A 20,143-nucleotide genomic window follows, 5' to 3' on the forward strand; every position below is an offset into this window, starting at 1 on the left:
ATCAAGGTTCGTTGAAACGTTAACACAGCCTGTACACTTCATAACAAGACCATGACAAAGGAAACAGGGGGGAAGAGAAGATAAAGGGGATAAGATGTCTGCCTCAGAACAACAGTTAATGAATAACCACAACGTAACATTAAGAGAACCTCTCACTAGTCAGCATGGGTTGCCAGGATGGGACTCAGTCATACAGTCAATAGAAGGGGCTTGGAACCTCTAACCATGGCAACTTGAATGGGGATTCCCGTTCTATTCCTTCTATATCTATGACTGAGTCACTAGTCAGTATGGGTTGCCGGAGATGGGAGAGGTTCTATTAATGTCACGTTGTGGTTATTCATTAACTGCTGTTCTGACTGAGGCGGACATCTTCTTATCCCCTTTATCTTCTCTTCACCCCTTGTTTCCTCTGCCATGGATAGGAGGTTCCAAGCCCCTTCTATTCATTATATTTCTATGCTCTGGGTCCTCTCCGTGGACGAAGCTTTGAAAGACCCTGGCGTGCTCTCAGCTCATTTAAAGGGCCGTTTCAAAACTTTTTTTAATGGGCAAAAAGCAGAGTGTGGTGTTTGTTTTACTGCAAAAGAACCTCAGCCATTGTTCTGGCTCATCTACTAGGTGTTCATTATCTACACAAACTGGTATTCCCGAGCTGAGTCTATATTTCTGCCTACTGTGTATATGCAGATTGTTGTTTCTTTCTAAAAATAAGCATGATGTACAAAACTAACAGGGAGATAGAGTGTAGGAGTGGAATGTACGGCCCACCAACAATGAATCAGAATTCTCATTGAAATTCTCCTCACTAAGTGCAGTATGCCCAAACAGCACCATGGCAAATCTGAAAGTCTCAAGTGTCACTAATGTATACAGCTCCATTACTTCTATTTATATATTTTTGTGAAACTCTGCTTTTCCTTACCGAAGGTTCAGTCGCTAACAGCCCCCGTCATGCCCTAAAAGCCTAGACGATGGGGATAGTGAAGGATTTAGGGGGGGTTCATAGAGATCCCAGGCACATTGATCCTGAGTGGAGAAGAGAACAGGGAAGGGACCACTTTGTCCTTGGCCTTCCTTCCCCACTTCCATTAAAGCCTGTAGAACGCTCTCTGCCATGGCAACGTTGAAGTGCCCAGTACATAGGGCTTCAGAGTCTCATCGGCAGAACTCTCATTAGTCCATTTGTGCTCCAGCATTGGCCTTCCAGGGCGAGAGCGCAGAGCGGAAGGAGGAGTGGGAGGAATCGATACGGTCTGGAGGTAGTGAAGGGTACACCATGGACAAATCCAGTAGCAACAAATGGACGCCCTTGACCACACCACTTTTAGGGTTGAGGACCGTTGTTGAAAATTTTCAAAAATTCTAAATTTCCTATGATGGCGAAAGGGTTGGCGAAACAAGAACAGTTTGCTTTGAATGGATGTCTGGTGATAATTGGAGGACCCCGTTGGGACAAAGAACGTTGTTTATGTATATTTAGTCCAATTTAAAACAGAGCCATGGCCTTAAAATTCAACCTCTTTCCTACTGTTTGCAATGCTCAGAAGGATCTGAGGCCTTCAACCTAGAAGTGGTGAACAAAAGACACGTTGAAGACCTCTATATATGCAACAAGTTACTGTAGTTGTCGCTCCAGCTTGTCATCTAAGGTCAGTCCCGCGTGCCAGGGTCATCCGCCGGCCTCTATATAATTACACATCAAACTATGATCCAAAGATTGTACCCTACCTCTCCCTGGCTGTAGTATTAATAAGATAGAGGGTGCCCTCCTGTGCCGTGTCCATTCTTGTGTACTAAAGTGCGCCTTTTCCCACTTAATTTCAGATTAAATTGCAGATCAGGGTGTTAAATGTGCACCCTACCCTCTCATTTCCCAAGCAAATCTTGCCTATGGCCTGCAGCTACGAGAGGGGTAATTTGATATTCCATAATAATGATGGAATTGTGTTAAGGAGCCCAGACAACTCAGGCAGTCTCTGGGATTGTGTTAAGGAGCCCAGACAACTCAGGCAGTCTCTGGGATTGTGTTTAAGGTTGATAAAAACTGTAGTGGGGTACGGGGTAATCTTTTTTGGAATTGGCGGTTCCCCCTCTCCATTAGCGATCTTTATACCACTGGGCTCATAGTTGGCATCAACGTCTGTTTAGTCATTTTATGGGTATGAGAGCTCACTGCTCACCAAAAGTCCCTTGTAAATCGGTTCAATCTGACTTCTGGCTATACGTACTCACTACTACACTCGAGCTGGCTCATATGCTCCCTGTTGCTTCTACCGAACACACAGATATGATATCTTCTGATGACAGACATCATCCAACACCCAGGCCACAACCAAAACCCAAATCCATTCCCAATGCCACGCGACACTCTTGACCTCAAAAACTCAGATGACACCTCTGTCGCCCCTGGCGATGAACACACCAGTACATCTGACAATGATAACGACCAAGCTTGAGGCACAGCACCGGTTCCCATGGCCACCAGATCACCGGCGTCAACGATTTCTCCCAATTAATGTCATATTCCAATGTTTCTCGCATGGTTGCTGGTTGTTAGTACACAGGAAGACTGAAGAGTATGGAGCTGGGTCATTATAAAGTATGTTGGCAAGTTCATTGCCAAGATAAAAACGACAAAATGGTGTTTGTAGATACAGTTTAGGAAAGTGGTCTAGTGCATCATTTTCTTGACAGCCTTGTCAGAAAAACGCTGCTCCCTCAACGGATTCAGTCTTTCATAACTCGTAAATAAACTTCCATCACCAATCCTTGACATGATATCTAAACTATGCCTTTTAATTAATAGAGTCCTCTCTAATGTGCCTTCAGAGCATAGCGTTAAGCTGCATGTTAGCCTTCCGTTTGGTGTCTTGCCAACAGGTATATATGCCTGTCATTAGCATAACTCCTGTGCCATGATCAGAAGCACAATCTTTCCTTTCCAACTCACTTCATATATTTGTTCACAAGACCAATAGTAAACAGGGACACCCTTTCATAAGTGGAGGCACATGCTCTTCCTGGTTGCATTGAAACAACTACTGAAACAACAGGCAGCACTTTCAAGGGATTGTTTGCCCCTTTCATGTTGTCCTTTATCTCTTTTGATATACGTTTTATTTTCAGAGCTGTCATATTCCAGGGGGAAAAGAAACAGACCAGACAAGGAGGCAATGCTACGCCATTTGAATTTCATAGACAAAAGTTGAGACTCCCTCTGAGAAAGACTATGGGGTGCTCAAGGTCATCTGAAGTGATACGGGGTCCTAGAATATAAAGTGTCACCTGCACCACACTGCTTGTGGTGATATAGGAATGCCATTTGTTAAAATACTTTTGTTTTCCTGCTAATAATGTTTGAGTATTTTGTGATGATCAATTATTCACCAACCTGTATTTCCAGGTGGCATGAAATAAAATATTCTGACTATACAAGTATCTTCAGTTAACTCAACTTAACAGTATTTGGAGTATAAAAGTTGCATGAGAGCAAGTTAACACACTTCCAGATTTCACTCAACTTTGCATTTGTGTCACTTATAATGCTCCATCTATTCATGATTCTTGTAAAATCCTTGTGTGTGTGTGTGTGTGTGTGTGTGTGTGTGTGTGTGTGTGTGTGTGTGTGTGTGTGTGTGTGTGTGTGTGTGTGTGTGTGTGTGTGTGTGTGAATTATGATCTCAGGTATCAGCCTCCTCTACTGCCAGGTGGTCTGGAACTGAATCCAGTTGCTAAGCTCTCGATACACTTGAGAGTTTAGTGGCACCAACCATGTGAGAAATTTGAAAAAAAAAAGATTGGCTTTCTAAAAAAGGCCATTATGCCTGCATTGTAACTAATGGAATTGGCATGGGAAGAACATTACAGACCTGGCATGTGCCGTTCCTGTCCCTCAGAGTTATAAAACTGTCTTTTTCAGCCTTGGAAATAAAGGAGGCTATCTGTTGGCGATATGTCTGCTACAAGTATTCTGTCAGCCAATCAGGAACTCCACTGGCATCATTTGTATTGTTGCACTGGCTGATGACAATCGCTAACTGACACAGATGACTTTACCCTTGGTGCTCAAGGTTTGCCGGAGAGCCGTGGCCTTATCACGAGATACAGAGCAGGAGAGACGGTGGGCGTTTGGCGCCTGAGCGTCCGCCAAGGGGGAAATCACCAGCGTGGTGAGAAAGGGAGGAATCCACTGTCAGTCTAGTGCTACTCCACGGCCTGACACCGGTCATTACATTAAATCGGTATCCTCACCATCTCGCCTGAGAGTGAGAATAGTAGGTTAAAGGAGGCTCAAACTGAACCAGTTGCGTTGGTAAGAAGACTACACGTTTCAGTTTCTTCTGAATTTTGGAAAACATGGAGGTATAAATATTTTTAAAAGCATCAAACTAATGCAGGAATTCACACAGCGAGTCTCACTTTGGACATAAACACACCTCAGGCAGCGAGCGGTGGGACATACTATATGACCCTTGCCATTCGTACCAGTAGTGAAAAACATCAGCAAGCCTATATTTTCACCATCTACATAGCTTACTTATTTACAGTATCCCAATCCACACGCAATGGAGGCTCATTTGCCAACTATTTTAGAAGCATATCAGGGCCGGATTGTTTTAGTGTTGTCTAAAAGACACTCAGCAGGGGATACTGTTCTCCTCTACAATGCCAGGTTCAGGGCCAATTAACACACAAACACTTTAAAAGCAACCAGAGAGTAATTTCCATAAAGAACAGAGCTTTGCAGTCATACAAAAAACCCATAATGTTTTCTATTTCTATGGAGTGTGTGTGTGTGTTAGAGAAGGAGAGCGTGTGAAAGAAAGAGAGAGAGCAGGTGCAAGATGATTGTTTTTTTTACTTTGCCATTTCCAGCTCCCATTATGAGCGGGTATCGACCTCGTCAGTTGATGTTCATGAGCTCTTTTTTTCCCCTCATTGAGCTTTTGACATGGGAGAGAGAAGAATGACCATTTAAAATGAAAGAGTCAAACACCGATAGGACGAATCCAATTTTCTCTACTCCCACAAATGATCGTACAATCAATCACTTTCTGGTGGGATGACAAGCAACTAAACTATATATATTTTTGTTTTCCTTTCTTTAAGGGATGAATTAGACTATGAATGGATTATGGACTAAGTGCGGCGATGCGGCCTTCTCGGTGGAAGGAAGGAAGGGATATGAACAAGCGCATAATCGTGGCCTTAATTTCAGGTTAATGGAACAAGCACTGTGCTAATGCATGTTTAAAGAGGCATTATATGGTGGGAAAAGGGAGGGGCAAGAGTGCGGCGCTAGCTATCGAGCCACATTCACACCAGCCCTTAAATATTTTAGCAGGATACATGACTTAAGAGGTTAAACGTGTTAGTGAGTGGATCAGTGCAAGTGGGTGGGGTGGGGCTGAGGCAGCGAGAGAGAGAGAGAGAGAGAGAGCGATGCGAAGATGAAATATTGGTCAGGCCGCACAGCTCAGCGCAATTGTCTTGTTGGTTCCACTCCAGCGGAATTGGTATGGCGTGTAAACAGCTCCCTACGAGTCAGCGAGATTGGTAATGAGATTTTTCTACATGGGAGGCTCTCGGAGAACGGATCAATGCCCCGTCGACGGGGGAAAGGATTAGAAAACTTGGATTTGAATCATTAACGTTTGGCCATGCAATATCATTGAGGACGCCATGCACTTGCATAAAAGAAGCATGGGGACTGGGAGAAGACTTTATTCTAATGAAGAGCGGGATCTTGAGACTAGAGGACAGTGTGTCTGACAGCGAAACAACTGTCTCAGAGTACATGCCAGCCTGTCTCCCAATTTAAGGAACTACGTTAGGGCAAACTGCACTATAGCAGGGGCGGACTGGGACCAGAAAATCGGTTCTGGAATTTCTAACACACCCAACTATTTTTTTCCTTGTTTCCTTCAGGCCCCCAGTATTAGCCAGATAATCCTTTTAAGCATAACCCACACAGATAGACAGGCTAGAAATGTTTCAGCCCATCTGGCATTTGCCCAAAATGCCAGGAGGCCAGTCCGCCCATGCACAATAATATACTTTTTTCCAATCTCCAGAAATTACATCTAGATGAGTATATAGAAGATACACCTGACAGGATCTAAAAACTCAGAGCTCACGAATTATGTCTAGCATCACAACCTGACCAAGGATGACTGACAAATCAGAGTACTCTAGGTCTTGGTATGAAAGTCCCATGTCCTACAAGGGAGACTGATTCAATGTCTATCATACAGTGCCTTCGGAAAGTATTCCAACCCCTGGACCTTTTCCACATTTTGTTACGTGACAGCCTTATTCTAAAATGGAGTAAATTGTATTTTTCCCTCTCATCAATCTACATACAATACCCCATAATTACAAAGTGAAAATAGGTTTTCAGAAATGTTTGCAAATGTAAAAAAATGTTTTGGTTGAAATACCTTATATAAATAAGTATTCAGACTCTTTGCTACGAAATAGGAAATTGAGCTCACACCTGTGTATACAAGTTCCCACAGTTGACAGCGGTAGTCAGAGCAAAAACCAAGCCATGAGGTCGAAGGAATTGTCCATAGAGCTCCGAGATAGGATTGTGTCGAGGCACAGATCTGGGGAAGGGTACCAAAACATTTCTGCAGCTTTAAAAAGGTCCTTAATAACACAATGGCCTCCATCATTCTTAAATGGAAGAAGTTTGGAACCACCAAGACTCTTTCTAGAGCTGGCCGCCCGGCCAAACTGAGCAATCAGGGGAGAAGAAACCTGGCACCATCCCTACGGTGAAGCGTGGTGGCAGCAGCATCATGCCGTGGGGATGTTCTTCAGCGGCAGGGACTGGGAGGTCAGGATCGAGGCAAATATGAACAGGAACCTGGAACAGGTTCTCAGATTGGGGCGAAGGTTCACCTTCCAACAGGACAACAACCCGAAGCACACAGCAAAGATAGCGCGGGAGTGGCTTTGGAACAAGTCTGAATGTCCCTGAGTGGCCCAGCCAGAACCCGGACGAGAACCTGATCAAACATCTATGGAGAGACCTGAAGATAGCTGTGCAACGACAGAGGATCTGCAGAGAGAAATGGGAGAAACTCCCCAAATACAGGTGTGCCAAGCTTTTAGCGTCATACCCAAGAATAATCAAGGCTATAATCACTGCCAAAGGTGCTTCAACAAAGTACTAAGTAAAGGGTCTGAATACCTATGTAAATGTAATCAGTTTTTTATTTTGAATAAATTAGCAAACATTTCTGAAAACCTGTTTTTGCTTTGTCATTATGGGGTAGTGTGATGTCATTATGGGGTAGTGTGTGTAGACTGATGAGGGGAAAAAAATAATTTTAGAATAAGGCTGTAACCTAACTAAATGTGGTAAAAGTCAAGGGGTCTGAATAGTTTCAGAAGGCACTTTATATTCCAACACACAACTTTAATCTCTAAGCTTCATTTACTATTAGGAAGTACACAAATCAATAACAATTCATGGATTCAAATGATACTCTGCCATGACAAACGAACGCGGCTATAACCTTGCATGCACTCATGCAAACGTGTACACACACACACACACACACACACACACACACACACACACACACTTCGTTGCCCATGGGATTCCGTTGATGAGCGTATTATGTTTAGAATCAGATGGGTTGTTCCCTTTACATTTTGCCGTGCACAGATTACTGATTCAGGCTGGTGCCCCAGCGCTCTGCTCTTGTAACCAGGATGTGTTGTTTGTCCATTTATTGATTAACCTTCACATGCAAAGTACTTTGTAAATTGAAGTTGTGCTTATTGGAAATGGGATATGTTTAAGGCCCAGTGATGAATAGCCAGAGAGCGGGGCCAGGAAGGGGAGTGTTTGCCTAAGGGGGGCATCTGATAATTGAGTTTTGACAACTAATTTCAATACGAACCGCCAGTGTAAATACGGTCAGGGAACACGGACGTTTCCCAATGAAAGGCCCCTCATGAAGAAGGACAGTCATGATTAACTTTAGGAGCCTAATCATCTTTACTATATAGTGGACACTGCAATAGAGAGCAACTGTGATGCACTTAATCCCATTCATCAGCTATTCATGATGAACGAGGAATAAACAGAAAAAAAAAGTCAAACCCTTCTTGAAACTCTGAACTGTTCCAGCACAACATTGCATTTTGAAATCCAATTAGGAACATGGCAATGAACTGATTTGTCTTGCTCTTAAATGGGTTCAATTAAACTTTTTTAAATAATGGTATATGCCAATTACTGTTGCAGGTAATGTATAACGAAGGAGGGCCTTAATACAATTGCTATGATATTTAGAGCCACACTCAACATCCATACAACATTAGCATTTCAAACTATCCACATATGCGGTAACTAACACTGTAAAACGGAGACCCAACAGCTACAAGACAGAAGCATCCTCTTTTCCCTCTCTCTTAAGAGAGGTGCCCTGTGGAATTCTGGGACGGCTGGCTCCCCAGCCTGGCAGGTGTCCACGGCTTAGGGGTGGCACCTGTGTCGTCGGGCACTGGCCAGGGAGGGAGCAGAGCCACTGGCCCCACAATCCAGCTTCACAGGATGCCAACCTCTCCCTCTGTGCCAGGTCTATCCTTCCCAGCCAGGGTGAGGCTATTTGCGACAAAGCAAGTCATGCTCCTGCTATTTTCTGTAACTAAACACTTTGTAGGTGTTTTTTGATGTGCTTCCTGAAAAACTATTGACATAGAACATGGGCTGCCTCTTTCAAACTACATTAGCACTGCTAATGGGGCAGAGAACCTTGAGATTGGTAGCAGCAGTGTCACTCCCTGGCCATGCCCAGTGAGCCTACAGCCCCCTCTAATGAACACACAGTGACCAAGAACAGTGATGCCTTTTAAAAATACACTTTGGTCAACAGAAGGAAGTATGACCGAGAGAGCTGCGTTGACTGTGCACAATCTGTCCCTGATGTTGCATTTCCTGCATGAGTCCGCCGTAAAACAACAGGAAGTGTTTTTCAATGGGCCCTGATAACAGTTGACTGGGGTAAATGCAGGATTTATTAAGCAAGAATCATGTACAAGTCCATAAGATAACGCTGTCTCAGTCAGTGCAGTTGTCCATCCTTCCAGGTGCAACTACTTACGCAAATTAGGTTTCAGATATTACAAATAAAATATAGATATTTCAGGGTGCCAATGCAGGACGACAGATTGTGGTTTTTCATTAATTTTTTTACATTTTTTTAATTGAACCTTTATTTAAGTAAGCAAGTCAGTTAAGAACAAATTCTTATTTTATTTACAATGACTGCCTACCCAGGCCAAAACCGGATGACGCTGGGCCAATTGTGCGCCGCCCTATGTGATTCCCAATCACGGCCGGATATGGTGATCTAATTTAGGGATCTGGATCCTCATGGTGTTTTAGAACAAGCATATTTTGCATGACATTTCTCTGAAATTGATATTTAACTATATGTGTGTGGTACAGGGAGGGAGTTTAAAAGACGTTTACCTTTTTCCAATCACTTTTCCAATAGGCCTCCTTCACCTTAAAGCTTTGACGATGGGTAAGGAAGTAATAGCATTGATATACAGTGCCTTGCAAAAGTATTCAGACCCCTGGGATTTCTTCACATTTGATTGTTTTAAAATGGGATTCAAATTGATTGGTCAACAATCTACACAAAATACTTGAACATAAAACAAACTTCCCAAGAAGACTCACAGCTGAAATCGATGTCAAAGCTGTTTCCAACACGTATTAACTCAGGAAGCTGAATACTTATGCAACGACTATTTCTTTAGTTTCAGCTCCCTGAGTCGAGACATTGGCATTGATTACAGCTGTGGTGAGTCTTCTCGGGGAACTCTAAGAGGCATGCACACCTGGAGTGTGGAATATTTGCCCATTATTCTTTTCAAAATTCTTCAATCTCTGTCAAGATGTTTGGGCTCATGACTTGACAGCAATTTAAGTCTTGCCATTGATTTTCAAGCAGATTTAAATCAAAACTATATCTTGGCCAGGAACATTCACAGTCTTCTTCGTAAAGCAACACCCGTGTAGATTTGGCTTTGTGCTGTAGGTTATTGTCCTGCTGAAAGGTGAATTCCTCTGGTGTAAAGACAGCAACAGGTATACCTCTAGGATTGTGCCTTAGCTCCATCCTGTTTATTTTTAAACTGGAAAAACTCCAGTATTTGTCAATGTCAAGCATATCAATACATGATGCAGCCACCACCAAGCTTGAAATTAAGGAGGCAGTCAACTAAAACCTAAAAACATAAGGCTTTGCATTCAGGCCATCAAGTGTATTCTTTTGCTGTTTTTTGTTGTTGCAGTATTGCTTTAGTGCAGGGGTCTCCAGGAACAGGGTTGGGGTGAACCTATAGGACGGTAGCTCTCCAGCAACAGGGTTGGGGTGAACCTATAGGACGGTAGCTCTCCAGCAACAGGGTTGGGGTGAACCTATAGGACGGTAGCTCTCCAGCAACAGGGTTGGAGTGAACCTATAGGACGGTAGCTCTCCAGGAACAGGGTTGGAGTGAACCTATAGGACGGTAGCTCTCCAGGAACAGGGTTGGAGTGAACCTATAGGACGGTAGCTCTCCAGGAACAGGGTTGGGGTGAACCTATAGGACGGTAGCTCTCCAGGAACAGGGTTGGAGTGAACCTATAGGACGGTAGCTCTCTAGGAACAGTGTTGGGGTGAACCTATAGGACGGTAGCTCTCTAGGAACAGGGTTGGAGAGCCCTGCTTTGTGCCTTGTTTCATACAAGATGCAAGTTTTAGAATCTTTATTTCTATGTATATTTGTATTATTTTCACTCTGTCATTTAGGAGTCACTACAATGTTGTTGATCAATCCTCAGTTCTCTCCCATCACAGACATTGAACTCCGTAGCCGTTTTAAAATTACAAATGGCCTCATGGTAACATCCCTGAGAAGTTCCATTTCTGTCCTGCAGCTCAGTTCAGAAGGACGACTGCATCTGATTTGTCTGGGTGGTTTAATACATCATCCACAGCATAATTATTAACTTGACCATGCTTAAAGTGATATTCAATGTCGGATTTGTTATTGTTACCCATCTACCAATCACTGCCCTTCTTCATGAGGCTTTCGGAAAAGCTCCCTGGTCGTTGTAGTTGGATCGGTGCTTGAAATCCATTTCTTCATTGAGGGACCTTACAGATGTTGCATTTGTTGGGGACAGAGGAAGGAGTAGCCATTTAAAAATCATGTCAACCACTACTGTATTATTTCACACAGAGTAAGTGCTTGTAAGTTGTGATTTGTTCAAGGAAAAATCCACCCAAAACCACTCATTCCAACCATCACTGTGGTCCTATTTGGCTCAGATGGTAGAGCAAGGCACTTGCATGCCAGGCACCACCCATACGTAAAAAGTATGCACGCATGGCTAAGTCGTTTTGGATAAAATTGCATATATTATTTCTTGAATTTACATTGTTAAACATCATTTATATGTGAGAACAATATTTTGTGAACAAATGTTTCATTTTGGCGTTATAAGGTTGGTAGCAACATTGAAAAATCGTTGTGGGAATCTGTTGCAGCTCAAGTCGACAACCAAATCCACAATGCCCCATATCCACAGGCACCAAAAGCACACAGGGCTACTCTTGCTCTATCTGCACTGGCTGGATTGCTAGGTAGCTAGCTAGCAAACGTTTATCAGCATGTAAAGTAGCTAGTTAGCTGTAAAATGGCCTTAAACTTCAATTAAGGAGCCTACAATCGGCAGATCGATGGAGTCTAACAGATAGACTTTTGAGGAGATGGGAAATGGCTGCACGGTGCATTCTGGGCGATTCTGGGACAAGGAGGGCTCTTCAAGGAGTAAATGGGAGTCTAGCTCAAAAATGGCACGAATTTCAGCAACAAGAACATTACAAATCTTTTCCGAGATGTGAGATAATTAACTTGCTGTAATGTCGTATATCTTTGGAATTGTCACATTAAGTAATTGCGGAAAATAGGCACGTTTCTCGACATACACACAGTCTTTGAGAAAAGAGTGCATGACGATTAGCTTAGCAACCACGTGACTCAGCATGACAACGCGATTGGTCGACAGTCTGCAGGATGGGGCGTAAAACATTCCATTATTCATTGGAGTCCCATCTCCTTTGTGAAGTATCTCTGGTGACAGCACCATTCAATGCACCCTGGACTAAAGAGGCAGACAATTAGGAAAACTGTGCTAGAGAGACCTTTAAATTACACGAGGTCGGGAAATAACACAAAAATATGATCAATGGCTCATTCGAGAGAAGACCTCCTCCTGAGTTATGACATCGGCCAGTATTGAAATCTGATATGATAGACATTTTCACCATCTAAAAGTCGTACTCCTATTAACTTATAGTGTAGAGAGAGACTTTGTCACGGCACTATGTCATAACGGCTGGATTTCTGCCTGCTTCAAAGCCAATTTTTCAGATGCACATGACAACATGAAATGACCCAGAGAATTTATAGAACATCACTCAGATGCACAAAAACAATATACAATTCAAAATGGGTGAACTTTCCGTTGACGGTTAATTTCACTCCTGAACTAATTCAGGCTTGCCTAAACAAAACGATTTTACTCCTGAACTAATTCAGGCTTGCCTAAACAAAACGATTTTACTCCTGAACTAATTCAGGCTTGCCTAAACAAAACTATTTTACTCCTGAACTAATTCAGGCTTGCCTAAACAAAACTATTTTACTTCTGAATTTTTTCACTTTCACATGAGTATTTTGTGTAGGTTGTTGACAACAAATGACAATTTTAAACATAACAAAATGTAAAGAATACTTTTGCAAGGCACTATTTAATTTTATCCCACAAATTGTAGGAGCCAAATCTAATTCACTCACTTAGGCGTTGGTATTTATTCTAATTGCGCAGTCCAAGCATGGAAGACTGACTATAACCGTTTATTTTCCTTGCCTGTTACACCTTCCATAATCACCATCTGGACCGTCTCCAATGTCTCCATCTCCTGCTGGAAACATTCACCTTTCTACCCATGTATCAACGACTTCAAAGCTATTTCACTAAATACTGCATTAAATAGAGCTCTCACATTATAGTCCCGGTATCAACTCATGTAGCTCACAGGGACGTGCACTCAGTCTAGAGCGAGTGCTAATCAAAGAGCAGAGGTTGGAGGTACTACATTTTTCCAATTAGCTTTTTTTCCAGCAAACGATGAAGGGGGTGGCCAGTGCAGCATGTTAGATGTCATTTGGCGTAATGACTGCGACGATCATTATGGCCGAACGCTGTCGGGTCCTGAACTTTGAAATCATTACCTGCGGTTGGATTTCGGCTGGAGAGAACTGCTCCTCACTCTTTCGACACCGCACACCTCCCGAATCAGAGGTCGCTCGGAGCGGGGAACGAACAACATTTTCCAAATGGGCGACGTGGAGGACTGGGCTGATTTCGATCGCTCGCGCCACTCCAGGATTTGTGCCTCTAATCCCTCTTAATTTTTCCTCCTTGTTAAAATGTACGTTTCAGCAGGTGCTGTGCACCTTGAGGTTAAGCACAGTCTTAGCTGAGAACCCACTCCCAGAGAGTCTCTGCTGAGTGTGCACTTCCAGGCCACAATGTCAAATCAACTCCAGCAGAGAAGGTAAGGACAGGAGACATCTGATTGCTGTGTATCATGCACAATCAAATCATGGAAAGACTTTTCTGAATCACCATCTCAAGTCTGGATTTTGACTATGGTCTCCAAGGATTCAACCTTTGTCACAAACGTAACTCGTCACTACGAACACCCAACATAAGGTGCAGCAAAAACAATGTGCCACCTTCGCTGCCTTTCATTGAGAGTATTTGAACTTTTTGTATTGTTTGTTGGTTTGAATAAATAAGAATTTGTTCTTAACTGACTTGCCTAGTTAAATAAAGGTAAATTAAATTAATTAAATGCCACTGTCAGCCAGAGAAATATGCTGAGAAGGATTATCACCACAGCAAAGAATGTACTTGGAGTCAAACAGACAGGCCTGGATGAGATCTTTAAGGTCAGGGCCCTCCGCAAGGCTCACAAAATTATTTTAGACCCAGGCCACCCCATGTACCCGGACTTTAAACTACTCCCCTCTGGGCGCAGGTATAGGGCAGCCCTCAGCAGGAAAAACACAACTAGACAGTCATTTGTGCCAGGTGTGATATCCCTCCTAAATAGCTCGGGCTCATGTTCCTATTGACCCAGTAAGGCCAGCAGACTAGTCTCTTTTTATTGGTATGTAACTGTTATGAAAGTTGTATTGTCAATTTTGTTTAGCATTTAAAACACCACTTTAAAACGTGTACATGACACCGCAACAAAATTTCCCCATGGGGACAACAAAGGAAGTAAGTAAGTAGACAATGACTGAGTCAAAGTGACATGACATAAATTAGCTCTGTTGACCAGAACTTGTTCATCAGAGTCCATTGTGTACAGGTAGTTTCTTCTCAAGTCCGTCAAGGCAGAGCTTTTAGTGACGCGTCTCTTTACCCAGGAGTCCCATAAACCTGAGACAGTGTTTTACGAAAATAATACATTCCAGTCTCACAAAATTAAACAGCTTCCGTGGATTGTGTGAACACCTGCAAATAATTCTGCCATGTATACCATCTGTTTCCCTAGAAACAAACAGATCTGTCTCGTCAAAATAATGCGGGGGTCCTTGTGTGCTGATCAGATATGCAAACTGCAATACTGTGTGTCATAAGGTCTCTATTGTGTGGGTATTGTCTTCGATGTTCACCTCTGTTAAGTTTCCAGTGTTCCTCTGCGATGATACAGAAGAGTTATTTGCTGATATGATGTGGGAGGTCTTTGCAATGAAAGAGCCTGTGTCTTTGTGATCTATAGGGAGGTATGCAGCCTTCGCTTCAGGCCACAACTGTATCTAGTCAAACAGGTTGACTATTTATGGCTCATTTCCAAAGAGAAGAATTGAGAAGAGTAGAAATGTCTATCCTCTAACGCCTCAGTTTCCATGGCTTGAGGTCCTTGTGTGCTGATCAGATATGCAAACTGCAATACTGTGTGTCATAAGGTCTCTATTGTGTGGGTATTGTCTTCGATGTTCACCTCTGTTAAGTTTCCAGTGTTCCTCTGCGATGATACAGAAGAGTTATTTGCTGATATGATGTGGGAGGTCTTTGCAATGAAAGAGCCTGTGTCTTTGTGATCTATAGGGAGGTATGCAGCCTTCGCTTCAGGCCACAACTGTATCTAGTCAAACAGGTTGACTATTTATGGCTCATTTCCAAAGAGAAGAATTGAGAAGAGTAGAAATGTCTATCCTCTAACGCCTCAGTTTCCATGGCTTGAGGCTGTGTGTTTGAAACTTGCAGCTGATGGCGTGTATAGTATCATTTTCAAAGTTTGGTTGTGTTATACATAAGTAGTTATCCATCACATCTCCTGGAGCATGGTTGTATGATGTCGATTATCGTCAGGTGTATAATTTATGAAGGTTATGCCCTTTTTATTGATAGTGCTGGTGGAGCCATTTTTTCACAGCTGCGGGAGAGTCACGGAACGGTCTCCCCATTTGGTCCTTCTGTAGCTCAGTTGGTAGAGCATGGCGCTTGTAACGCCAGGGTAGTGGGTTCAATTCCCGGGACCACCCATACGTAGAATGTATGCACACATGACTGTAAGTCGCTTTGGATAAAAGCGTCCGCTAAATGGCATATATTATTATTATTATTACAAAAGAGAGCACACCTCCCTCCCAGAACTTGCTTTCAAGTGCCCGTCTTTGTTCAGTCATTGCCTTATTAAATTGATAAACTGATGATAATGGCTGATAATTGTGGCCCAGTACCTGGGACTCTCCGTCTGTGATTGCCGGAGGCCAGACGGAGTGGAAGGGACGTCAGAGGCTGTGTCTCGTTACCGTAGCGCTGAGATGAAAGGGACTACTTTCACTGGGTACACTTATTACCATTAAAATCAATCACTTCAGCTCTCCTCCTCAGAACTCCGTTAGGTATAATTTCCTACAGTTGTTTTCACCACTCAAATGAAAATGAGACCACAGGAAGTAGATGTACGGCTCTGATCTCCAGTGAGAGATGCTTTATTGCAGTGTTAACCTTATAGGTCGTTTAGACCAATTAAGTTCAACCAATCTGATAGGAAATAGTCATTTAAAAAATGTAGCATTCAAATTGCGCTACAGCCATACCTTTGCCATGACTCAGACACAAATTGTTGGAGATATGCATTCCAACTACTGCATTTAGGCAGTGTCCGACAAGCACACACACACAAGGAGCCAAGGCTGATGTGCAGAGGGCTCCGGGGAGGGAGTGAAAAGTGTGGTGATTTATTGGGACTTCCCCCTTTGTAAAATATTTTAACCTCGCGGCTGCAACTAGTTCTCCCTCTGTGTCGCGAGACACTGCGCGACCCTGCTGACTGGTGACTGTGGGGAGCACCGATTCATGGCACCTGACCCTGCAACAAATCACATTCCAAAGCTGAGGCGGCACACAGACGTGTCCCCGTGAAGCGCCTCGCTCCTCTACTCACCATCACCGGCTCATCTGATTTAAAGAGGTGCCATCTCAAGCAGAGATGCCCATTAGGAAAACAACGCGGTCCTGAAAATGAGACACGCTCCGCCAAACTACTAGGCTGTGTAACGGTCATTGGTGGAAGAATGTGAGGACCAAAGCGCAGCGTGGTACGTGTTCGTCATTTATTAAATAGAACTGAACACTAAATACAAAGTAACAAAAAAGAACAACCGAAACAGCTCCGTCAGGTACAAAACAGAAAGCAACTACCCACAAAACCCATCTGGGCGAGAGCTACCTAAGTATGGTTCTCAATCAGAGACAACGATAGACAGCTGTCCGATTGAGAACCATACCCGGCCAAAAACAAAGAAATACAAAAACATAGAAAAAGGAACATAGAATGCCCACCTTAGTCACTGGGCGTGACAGGCTGGTGTTGTGAAGCCAGGGTAACGGAGATAACAGGGAAATAAGCCATACATTGATACAGGGCATAAATGTATATTTTAATTAACACGGCGCCTGGAAGAGGATGCCCAGTAACACCTCAAGCAGAGATTTTCATTCTCTTCCTGTCGAGTGCATTATTTCAGGCCATAATTCTCCGTGCAGTAGGGCGAGCCAGCCAGCGAAATTGAACAGCCCTACTGCTGGCAAGCTCCATTTAACCATTCGACAGCAGCTCGACTGGACACACAAACTGGAAAATCAGACAAATGTAATGCTGCTCACAAGCCCCAATAACAAGACCGGGTACATGGGGGGAACAGCTGAAATAGACTGCCAACTTTATTTTATTACCAGGTTTGTTTCAGACTGAAAATGTTCAATTTCACAGGGAAGACAGAAATAATCGTTCTTCCACATGAGAAGAATGACATCTTTGGGAATTGGGCCATGATTTTCGACTATAGGCTTTGGTTTTAAGATATGTACGGAAAAACACTATCTGAAATGTGGATTACCGTATGGTAGATTCCATTACTAAATCTACTTCATCAATCTCTTACAAGGTTCATCTTCAAATGGTTGAACGTGACAGACCCTTATAGTTTCACACTGAGGGATAGCAGTTCTGGATCAGTACAATAAACAGAGGGAGGAGAGGTGTATGGTCAGGGTTATAGAAAGTGAATGTGACTCTCTACTAGAGGTCGACCAATTAATCGGAATGGCAGATTAATTAGGGCCGATTTCAAGTTTTCATAACAATCGGAAATCGGTATTTTGGGGCGCCGATTTCACGATAAAAAAAAAATGTATATTTTTAATTTGGCAAGTCAGTTAAGAACACATTCTTACTTTCAATGATGGCCTAGGAACGGTGGGTTAACTGCCTCGTTCAGGTGCAGAACGACAGATTTTCACCTTATCAGCTCGGGGGATCCAATCTTGCAACCTTTCAGTTAACTAGTCCAACGCAATAACGACCTGCCTCTCTCTCGTTGTACTCCACAAGGGGACTGCCTGTTACGCGAATGCAGTAAGCCAAGGTAAGTTGCTAGCTAGCATTAAACTTATCTTAGAAAACAATCAATCATAATCACTAGTTAACTACACATGGTTGATGATATTACTAGATATTATCTAGCGTGTCCTGCGTTGCATATAATCTGACTGAGCATACAAGCATACAAGTATCTGACTGAGCGGTGGTAGGCAGAAGCAGGCGAGTAAACATTTGTTCAAACAGCACTTTTGTGCATTTTGCCAGCAGCTCTTCGTTGTGCGTCAAGCATTGCGCTGTTTATGACTTCAAGCCGATCAACTTCCGAGATGAGGCTGGTGTAACCGAAGTGAAATGGCTAGCTAGTTAGCACGTGCTAATAGCGTTTCAAACGTCACTCGCTCTAAGCCTTCTAGTAGTTGTTCCCCTTGCTCTGCATGGGTAAAGCTGCTTCGATGGTGGCTGTTGTCGTTGTGTTGCAGGTTCGAGCCCAGGGAGGAGCGAGGAGAGCGACGGAAGCTGTACTGTTACTCTGTCAATACTAAAGTGCCTATAAGAACATCCAATAGTCAAAGGTTGATGAAATACAAATGCTATAGAGAGAAATAGTCCTATAATTCCTATAATAACTACAACCAAAACATTTTACCTGGGAATATTGATGTTAAAAGGAACAACCAGCTTTCATATATTATCATGTTCTGAGCAAGGAACTTAAACGTTAGCTTTCTTACATGGCACATATTGCACTTTTACTTTCTTCTCCAACACTGAGTTTGTGCATTATTTAAACTAAATTGAACACGTTTCATTATTTACTTGAGGCTAAGTTGATTTTATTGATGTATTATATTAAGTTAAAATAAGTGTTCATTCAGTATTGTTGTAATTGTCATTGTCGAAAAAAAAAAAGTATATTATTAAAATTGGCCGATTAAATCGGCATCTGCTTTTTCGGGCCTCCAATAAATCGGTATCGGCGTTGAAAAATCATAAAATCGGTCGACCTCTACTCTCTACCCCCTCAGCTGCTCTTGCAGTCTGTTCACTCCCTTCCCTTCTCTCTGACACAGCTCACCCCCAAGGAGCCGATCAACTCAACACTGACCCACCTCCCCTGTCCCACATTACAGGACCTATGCTGACAGAGAGACGTTTCCTGTCTGGAAGGTGGGCACTTTTGAAGTGAGCTTAGTAGTTTATTAGTGAAGAGGGGGTTGTGGTGTGTGTGTGTGTGTGAGTGAGGGAGGGAGGGAGATCATTGACCTACAGGTCCCGTCTAAGAGACTGTACTACAACACAAGCTCGGAAAAGAAGGTTGTGCGTGCGCCTCGGAAAAGAGGTTGTGTGTGACCTCCTGACTTTGACAAAAATATGGCCACCATAAAAGGCACAAAAAAGGCACAGTTTGCAACTGGCAACCAAGATAGAGCGAGAGAACAAATGTGAGTCATAATGAACTTGTACACGATGAGCAGTGATGAGCAATGAAGGGCAGGGGGGGTCATGGGTGAGAGAGGGTCCCGGTTGGGTCCTCTTGGCATCATCTGTGTTAGTCTGGAATTAGTGGGCAAGGTTTTGATTACGGCCATGTGCGCTCTGATAGGTGGTTTTGTAATAACAGTCGGTCCCAATGGCAGCAGCATGAAAATAAGTTAGTTAGACCCCAGTGAATGACTGACTGATGGGGGGGGGGCCGTGTTCAAAGGCCTGATGTGATATGACTGCTCACACTCATGTGGCCAACACTGATAAGCCCCTTTAACACGGAAATTAACCCACCGGTTTGGAAGCAACCAGCGTAACGGCGCTCCGTAAAAAAATATAAACAATACTCTGTGGTTCGGTTGCCATATGAGATGACTGGTTCCAGAAACGGACGGCTGCTTACCAAAAAACCTCCAAGGTCTGGCAGCCTGTCTTCAAATGCAAACTTTTATTTGATTTTTTTTACCTTTATTTAACAAGGCAGGAGGAGATGTTCAAAACATGGCCATCCAAAAACACTGATGGTCGATACCATCATTGAGTCAATGGGATTCCAGAGAATCCCAAACATGCTTAATGGGCACAGTATCTCTGTACATTCAAATTGCCATTGATAAAACGCAATTGTGTTCATTGTCCATAGCTTATGCCTGCCCATACCATAA

General features: G+C 43.2%; 1 protein-coding gene across 9 annotated transcripts in view; it reads right to left on the reverse strand.

Annotated features, from left to right (window-relative positions):
- The window catches only part of LOC118397907 (receptor-type tyrosine-protein phosphatase mu-like), a 344,875-nt gene that overhangs the window by 231,811 nt on the left and 92,921 nt on the right, over window positions 1–20,143 (reverse strand). The window lies entirely within an intron of this gene.

Source organism: Oncorhynchus keta, chromosome 28 (genome assembly GCF_023373465.1).
Source record: "Oncorhynchus keta strain PuntledgeMale-10-30-2019 chromosome 28, Oket_V2, whole genome shotgun sequence".
NCBI lineage: Eukaryota > Metazoa > Chordata > Actinopteri > Salmoniformes > Salmonidae > Oncorhynchus > Oncorhynchus keta.